We start from the raw sequence: 7,792 nt of genomic DNA, 5'->3' as shown, positions 1-7,792 counted from the left end.
AGGTCAGAAGGTTGCCAAACACACTCAGGGACCTATTGCAGTTAGAATCCCTGAATTCACAGTGGCACCACTCTGGGGAAGTATATCAATAGCTCCTGGCAGCCTCAGTGGGAATGGAAAAAAAATGATAGTTAGTGGTTACAGTTTTGCATGGTAAGGGCAAAAGGGTAAGCAAATTATTGGTCTGGGCTAGTGAAGGAAGGAAGTGAAAACAAGGTTACTAGGCCTCCCTGGTGGCGCAGGTGTTAAAGATAGCTCTATCAAGCTATGGTCAGCCACTGCAGCAGGAGTTCTATCCCCAGCCAGGGAGCAACCCACATGGCGCAGCAGACCTCTCCTGTCTTGCCTGCTGCTCCCCTCAGCAGTGTATTTCAGTCGATCTGCCTGTTCTGTTCCCCACTCTGTCTCTGGTGAATCCTCTTACCCCCTGCACCTCTGGTCTACACCCCAGTTCTTTTATGCATAGATAAATAAAAATCTTAAAAAACAAAAAAAACAAGGTTACCAGAGAGAAACTAGAAATGTCAAACATTTACTGAAGACCTACTATGTCTCTGGTAATATGTAAAGAAACAGAAATGCAAAAACAGGGCAATTGCAAACCTGACTATGCCTCAGAATCAAGCTTAATAAAAATACAGACACCCTGGTCTCATTTCTGGGGCCCAGTAGATCTAAGTTTGGGGGTCTAATGGAACTCTTCTATAGTCGAGTTTGGAAACTGCTTGGACCCATGGAGAAAGCAGAGAAGCAAACAGACATATGGGAGAGCTATAGTGTCATAAGTCATGGCTGTTGTCTATATAGGGGGCTATGGAAGCCAAGAGGGCTTTCAGGTAGAAATGATGAGGGGATGACAAGGAAATTTTGCAAAAAGAAATGAGCCCGTGCCTGAGCACAACTGGTGAATGTGAGGTAATCAAGCAAAGAGGAGAAATGCCAAATAAGCTTTTCAAGGACAGAGAACAACATGTGCAAAGGCAGGGCCACATCTCTAGAACCCAAAAGTATTTGGTGTGGGTGGAGCAATGGGTATAAACAGGAGGATGGTGAGATCTTTCAGAAGAAAGCAAGAACCAGATTTTCTGAGCCTCATTTACAGTGCTCCATTTTCCACCACAAGAGTGTATCTTGAACACAGTCAAGGTTAACCTAAGAAAGACACCAAGAATTCTGACCATCATGGTAAATAACTTAGAATGCAGGCTCCTGAGGGCCTGGAAGAGTTAATCCACAGGCTGCTTTAATATATCTGATGTGATCTTTGCAGGCCACTAGGTGGTGAACAGTATTTTTGCTCTCTCTCACTAGAAACTAAGCAGTTACAGATTTGTATTTATTTACTTATTTTTAGGGAAAAGCAGATGTCCTAAGCTCAGAGAGAATTATTGAAGGAGCCTCCCTTCTGGGCTCTGAGCCAAAAACCAGGATAAGAGGCAGCATGAAGTGATCAAATTTAAAGTATATGGACATTGTGGAGAGATGTTTTTCCCCCAAAATGGTTCCTCCTCCTTCTTGCCCTGGCCCTGAAAGCCTGAAATAAACAAATAAACCCTTTCTCCCCACCCCCCCCATGCCCTCCCACCCCCAGCTTATTCTCAGAAATCTCCAAGAATATATTTGAAGATAAACCACATAAGCATGGAGATTTCATTTGTTTAACAAACCTAAAGGTCATGTTTGGGGGCTGTTAAAGTAAGTCTCTGCCCACTTAACTTTCTGGAAAGTCTGCAAAATCTAGTAAGTATGGAATATTCTACAAAGTCAGAGCAACTTAGCTCTCAAACATATTGCCTTGGAGACAGCCTATCCCAGACCAGTGTCACTGCCCAGAGAAGACTCATCTTATGATCCCACTTCCTGCCTCAAGGATAGAGTGTCCTGCTGATACTGTCACTCTCCTAGACAGCCTGAGACGGCAGCTGGAGTTTCAGGTGCTATGGCCTCCAGAGACCTATGAACTCAGGAGCCAGAACGAAAACAAGATATCATCCCACAGAAGGGTATTCATTCTGAGAGCCAGAAGAAAAGCAGAAGCTGGGTTAGACGTCCAAGGAGAAAGACCGCACCTTGTTGTCCGGAAGCACAAGCTCTGATCCCACTTGTAGTTAAGCCTTATCCAGGATCCTGTAAACCAAGGGGTGTCCTCACTAGGGAAATAGGAAAACAGGCTTAGTTTCAGAATTTTGAGGCTCTCCATGAACCCTAGGGATCATCACATCCCAGGACCCTAAAACAATCTCCTGTTCTCAGCTCTTGCAGTCTTTTTTGAGTCTTGCTGGCTCAGTGGCCAAAATGAGCTTTCCACTAAAAAGAGTTAGGCTCCTGGAAGGTGCCAATTTAATACTCTTAGATTTAAAGGCTGCTGGGGCGGTGGGGGTCGGTGGGGGGTGGGGCGGGCAGTAAGAAAGGTTTCAATAATGAAATGTGAGTAATTGAGAGGGCCTGGCTCAGAACCCACAACTCTCATTTTGGCACAGAGGGGCTCAGGGTAGGTAAAGTAGTACATAGTTAGTAACTATATAGTTGTATATAGTTGTATATTACCAACTATATAGTAGTATATAGTTGATAACCCTAAGAATGTTCATCATGGCTAATATATAATGAGGTGTTGCTATCTTGGGACATTGTGCTAGACACTTCTCACATATGATGTCATTTACTCACTGGGAGAGGGTAACAGGCCATGTGGGACAGAGGAAGTCACCCAGGGATGGCAGTAAAGAATCCTGTAGCCTGATAATGACAAGGGGCCTTAGCAACTGTTTTAGTTTGGACTAGGGCTGCCATAACAGCCTACTAAATCTATAATAACAGAGTATCACAGACTGGGTGGCTTAAACAATAGAAATTGAGTTGTCTCACTGATCTGGAGGCAAGAAGACCAAGATGTCAACATGGTTGGTTCCTTCTGAATGCTGAAGAAGGGAATCTGTTTCAGGCCTCTTTAATTGATTTGTAGATCATCTTCTCCCAATGTCTCTTTATATCATCTCCCCTCTACACAGGTCTTTGTGTCCAAATTTCCCATTTTTATAAGGATACCATAATACTGGATTAGGGCCCACCTTACTGACCTCACTTTAATGTGATTACCTCTATCAAGATCTATTTCCAGGGCCTCCCTGGTGGCACAAGGGGTTAAATACCACACTATGAAGCAATCCACAGCCTCTGCAGCACGAGTTCAACACCTGGCCAGCCAGGGAACAACCCACATGGCAAAGCAGACCTCTCCTGTCTTGCCCACTGCTCCCCTCAGCAGTGTATTTCAGTCAGTCTGCCTGTTCTGCTCCCCACTCTGTCTCTGGTGAATCCTCTCACCCCCCACATCTCTGGCCTGTACCCCAGCTGTACCCCAGCTCTTGTATGCATAAATAAATAAATCTTAAAAAAAAAAAAAAGATCTATTTCCAAATAAGCTCACGTTCAAAAGTAACAGGATTAGAACTTCAACATATGAATTTTGGGGCAGGACACAATTCTATCTGTAACAGGAAGCCTTACTAAACCCTCTCCTTTTATAAATGAAGCTGTAGAAGAGTCAAAAGAAAAGTGACTTGAGCAGGGTCACACAGCAAACTGAAAATCACTAAGGCTAGAAAGTCCTCTGAGAATCTGAGCCTTGAGCAGATGTGCCCAGGAGTAGCAGCAGCATTGCTGCTTTTCCTGAGTGTCCACAAGTCTGGGAGGCACCCAGTCAAACCTCTTCAGAGGCCTGGGGTGAGGACATGCTAAATATCACTTACCATGCAATATGTGTTGGGGAAGGGGGGTGGAGAGAGTGTGAAATGCTGGAGGAGGAGCACTATTAATGGAGCTTATTGTAAGCATTGGGGTTTAATTTCAATGGCAGGCCCCTGGTGAAGAAGCAGATACACAGGGCCTCCGTAGTGGCGCAAGGGGTTAAGTCGCAGCAATAAGACTGCAGCACGTTCCATTCCCGGCCAGAGAGGTGACCCACATGGTGAAGCAGACCTCTCCTGTCTCGCCCTCTGCTCCCCTCAGCAGCATATTTCAGTCAATCTGCCTGTTCTGGTCCCCACTCTGTCTCTGGTGAATCCTCTCACCCCCTGTACCTCTGACCTGCAGCCCAGTTCTTGTATGCATAAATAAATCTTAAAAAAAAAAAAAAAAAAAAGCAGATACATGGTCTGTCACCCAGGGCCCTGCCCCTCACAGCCTCCAACAGTGCAGTGCAGGGATGGGGCGGTGCTGGTATCTCACATACTCTTTCCCATTGTTCACTTTCTTCAGACCCACCTTTGCCTAGAAACAGGCATCTAGCCTCCATACATGGCCAGAAGACTTGGTAGGTCTCCATTTTGCAATCTGCTGTGAGAACTCACTAAGGCTCTCTTGAAAGTCTCATGCAACTTGCTGGAGCAGCATGGGTGTAAGCATCCTGCTCCTGTCACTTCAAAAACAAGGAGGCAAAAACTGAGTTTGAATATAGCATAGAAACGTGGGTGACACCAAACCACAGATGACTTGATAGGCTGCAGGGAAGGAAGTGAAAAGTTCACCTTGTCCTTCCCTGTAACAGAGGGCTGTTGGTTTTGCAGAGGTTTGCTTTTTTATAAATGTTTCATTCAATAAAAATAGCTCCATGGGACAACATGTTATAGCATTCGTGGAAATAAAAACTAGGAACCACATCATAGGATGTTCTGCTCCAAACTTGGCCCTGGTTCCCCAGGCAGCTCCCAGTTCCTTCTGATTTATGCAGCCGCCGCCGAGGAGGCCCTCACCCCATCCCAGGTGGGGTCTGGCCTTCAGGGAGGAAGGGAGGAGGTGGTTTAGAGGCATCAGCTGTTTCCCCATGTCTGAGCCAAGACCCTGGTCTCAGCTAGAAACTCAGCTTTGTCCCCAGCATCTGCCTTCCGCACTGTGAAAAGTTTCCATCACAAAGGGTCGATTCAGGAAACCAAGGTTAGAAGCAAACGGTCCTACTTGAAAATAGTGAAGGCCAGAGAGGCCATGGGCTTCCTGCATCGATTGCTCTCCTGGGGCCTGGGACCAGCCCAGCTGGGTGGGGCAAGCAGCTCTGTAAGTTACAGGATGTGAAAGTGGGGACTGAGGTTAGGAAAAAGAATAAAAGGCTGGGACCAGAACACACCCAGCAGAGGGCCATGTGCAGTTCTCCTCTTCAGGGTTTCCTGTGGGTACACTGAGAACATTGTGTTCTGGCTGTGAACTTACCCGCTGAGCAGGGTCCAGAGTCAGCCCCTGGGTCCTAGTGCTGCTCTCACCACTCAGCCTGAGCCGGCCTGCACCTGCATGAAGCCCACTGTAGGGCCTGAGGGGAACCATTTCCATTGTGTCCTCCCTACCAGGTGAGGCCCCCAGTGACCAGACTAAAGTACAAGCATTCAGAGCTACTCTGCATTTCCAAAGCACACACTATATCTCATGTCCCTCATGACAAAACATACTTCAAATGACAAAACTGAGGCTCCAGGAAATTGGGTGAATGACCAAGGTCAGTATTCAAGGTTTCTGGATCCAGGTTTCTCCACACTTTAGAAATAACTGATTTTGAGACATCATCTCAAACCTTTGAAGTGAATGTGAGCCTTTGCCTACAAAGTTACTCTCCAGGTGAGTCTGAGAAAGGTACTTTTGTAATAAAGTCTCTAAAACAACTAAAAGCTCAGGCATGTGGTGCAGAGCTGCCCAGAGGAGGCATACTCTGACCCCTGCCTTTCTGGGGCCCAGAGATCCCTCATGGTCTCATCTGCTCTGTGCATAAGATCCCTAGGATTGCTGCTGCAAGCCTTTGTGCAGCAACACAGAGAGCCTGGATTGTTCTCTGTGTTCTGGAACTCAGGCATAGGGCCCAAGAAGCCAAGAATCAATGGATCAGCAGAGAGGAAGTAGAGAATTAGAAGGGGATGGAGGCTCTCTGGTTACAAGAGATTTTTGCAGTTTTTAAAGTGGGTTCTGGATCAGAAATTCCTCCTCTAGGGCCTCCCTGGTGGTGCAGGGGTTAAAGTCTCTCAGCTATGAAGCTACCTAGCTTCTGCAGCATGAGTTGGATCCCTGTCCAGGGAGCTAACTCATGGGGCACCAGACCTTTCCTGTCTTACCCTTTGCTCTCATCAGCAGTGTATTTCAGTCAATCTGCCTGTTCTGCTCCCCACTCTGTCTCTGGTGAATCCTCTCACCTCCCACACCTCTAGCTTATACCCCAATTCTTGTATGCATAACTAAATAAAAATAAATCTTTAAAAAAAAAAAAATTCTCGGAGCCTCCCCGGTGGCGCAGCGGTTGAGCGCTGGGTTGCGAAACTGCCCGCAGCTTCTGCCGCGCCGGTTCGATCCCCGGCTGCTCCCCGGCCACCGGGTGAGGGTCCCACATGGCGTGCAGCCCTCTCCTGCCGCCCGCTGCTCCCCTCAGCAGTGTACTTCGGTCCTTCTGCCTGCTCTGCTCCCCGCTCTGGCTCTGGTGAATCCTCTCACCCTCCCGCGCTTCTGACTGCACCCAGTGCTTGTATAAATAAATCTTTAAAAAAAAAAAAAATTTAAAAAAAAAAAATATTTAAAAAAAAAAAAAAAATTCTCCACTAGACTAAACCTCTTTTTCCATGGGATTCTGGATAAGCAGTTGTTAGATGACCTGAATGGAAGGCACTTACTGGAAGACATTACTTTTGGCTATGGATCACAGTCATTCAATGGTTGCACATTGAGCACCTACTGTGTACTAAATGCTGAATGAGATAATGGGCAGGCACTACTGAAAACAAATATACAACAAGGAAAAGGCAGCCACTGTGTCTGCCCCACTTAGAGATCACAGTCTAATAGAAAAATAATCAATAAATTATAACAATTCCAAGGGCCCACTGTTATCCTAGGGAAATCCCGGGAACTGTGGGTGAGCAGAGTAAGGTCTTGAAGCTGAGACCCAAAGGGGAAGTAGGAATTAGCTAGACAAAGGAGGTTGGGAAAAAATGACTCAGGCAGAAGTAAGGAATAGAGCTTGCGAAGACTTAGAATTTAGAGCAAGTGGCTCATTGAAAGAACTAAGAAAAGTCTTTTAAGTCTTGTGAATGCCACTAACAGGAAATCTTTTAGTTCTACCTCCAGGGAAGCCCCCGGTCTTTGCTATTGCCAATGAAAAAGGAATCTTCCTCCTCCTCCGTGACCTTCCCCCAGCCCTAAATTCCATTTCTGGGGAAACCTGAGGATCCCTAAAAGATGACTGGGGCACGGACCTCCCTGGTGGCATGAGGACTTAAGTCTCAGCACTATGATGCTATCTGCAGCATGAGTTGGATCCCTGGCCAGGGAGCTACCCACATGGTGCAGCGGGCTACCCTCCTGTCTCGCCCGCTGTTCCCCTCAGCAGTGTATTTCAGTCAATCTGCCTGTTCTGCTCCCTTCTCTGTCTCTGGTGAATCATCTCCCTGCTGCCGCCCATCCCCTGTACCTCTGGCCTAAACTCCAGCTCTTGTATGCATAAATAAATAAAACAAAACTTTACAAAAAAAAAAAAAAAAAGATGCCTGGGGCATATCATGAGACAGGAAAGTCAGATATGGTTGGAAGGGACAGGTGCCGCCAGAGCAGGCACTGGGGCCCTGGCCTGAGATACTGGGCAAATCACTTCCCACCTCTCTCTGGACCTCAATTTTCATGCTTTATGTATTCTCAGTATCTGGCCTGACACTTAGACCTTCTTAAATTGATGAATTCCATCTGTAAAAAGATTCCTTCCAATGCTAAGATTCCGGGTCTAAAACCCACAGTCAGCCCTGTCCAGAATTCTTTTGGCGATGGAAGT

Source organism: Talpa occidentalis, unplaced genomic scaffold, assembly GCF_014898055.3.
Source record: "Talpa occidentalis isolate TD23 unplaced genomic scaffold, MPIMG_talOcc4v2.1 talOcc4.8, whole genome shotgun sequence".
In the NCBI taxonomy this organism is placed as follows: Eukaryota; Metazoa; Chordata; class Mammalia; order Eulipotyphla; family Talpidae; genus Talpa; species Talpa occidentalis.
This window is presented reverse-complemented; position numbering follows the sequence as displayed.